The sequence below is a fragment of the Coptis chinensis genome, chromosome 8 (genome assembly GCF_015680905.1).
Source record: "Coptis chinensis isolate HL-2020 chromosome 8, ASM1568090v1, whole genome shotgun sequence".
NCBI classification, from domain to species: domain Eukaryota; kingdom Viridiplantae; phylum Streptophyta; class Magnoliopsida; order Ranunculales; family Ranunculaceae; genus Coptis; species Coptis chinensis.
In genome coordinates, this window is record NC_141463.1 from 56,184,140 (window position 1) to 56,185,343 (window position 1,204).

Sequence of the window (1,204 nt, forward strand, 5' to 3'; positions counted from 1 at the left end):
AAACACACCCTTTGGTTGGGCTTTCTCTTGGGTTAATTGTTGTATGGAATGATTAATGGATTGTAAAATATGTTGGTTAGATTGCATGTTGGCTTCGAAATGATCAGGTTGTGAAGGTGTAGTGGCCACAGGTGGTGTGACTGGAACTATCTCACATTAATTATTAACGGGTGGGTTGTGATAGTTATTATTAACCGGTACGATACCTCTATTGTTATTATTATAATTATAGTAATGATTATAATTATCTTGTCCTTGTCCTTGTCTTGGTGGAGCTTGGTTGTAATTGTTTGCTCGCCTAACATTTTGATTATTAAACCCCGGAGGTGTAACTTGATGATTATTTCGCCAACCGAAGTTGGGGTTTTGTCTCCAAGGTGCGTTAGGTTCACTATTTATGGAGCAAACATTACCCGTCTGTGCGGGTGGTTGTGATAGTTGTTCATAGACAAAGGGACAATAGGAGTCGGTATGCTCAAGGCTGTAATAGAAATTATATGGAAGAGAGTTGATGTTCATGACAGGAGTAGGCTTATGTTGAATAAAAATGGCTTCTACCTTTTTTGTGAGAGATTTGATTAGAGTTCTAAGCTCGGGATCAGTTTTAACCTCAAACATACTGGCAGCCTTGCCTGTGGAAGAAGAAATAGAGGAGCGGGGGATGTTGTTACCCCCCTAATTATTATTACGCTTAGATTGATCTTCTAAAAACCTATAAGCCTTTGAGGCTCCTTTACTAAGGAAACTATCCCCAGTCATTATATCAAGGACCTCTTTATGATGATGTAAAAGCCCTTTGGAAAAGGCACGAACAAGCGTGTCTTTCGCAAGGTTATGATGCGGACACTCGATGAGAAGATTAGTGAAACGATTCCAGGCCTCTGAAAAGGATTCATGAGGATTCTGGCGGAAGAAATGAATCTTTTGAAGCATTTATCTGTCTTCAGTGGTGGGTAAAACTGTTCCATGAATAATTGAACAAGTTTGGCCCATGAGTCCACAGAATTAGGCGTTTGGGCAGTTAACAAAGATGCCGCCTTATCGGCTAGGGTAAAAGGAAACACTCTTAGTTTAATTTGTTCTGAACCTACAATAGAATGATGAAATGTGGTAAGAACTTGTTCTATCCTACACATATGCTGATTAGGCTTCTCGTGGTCTAACCCATGAAAAACCGGTAACAAATTAAATATATTCGGGGGAA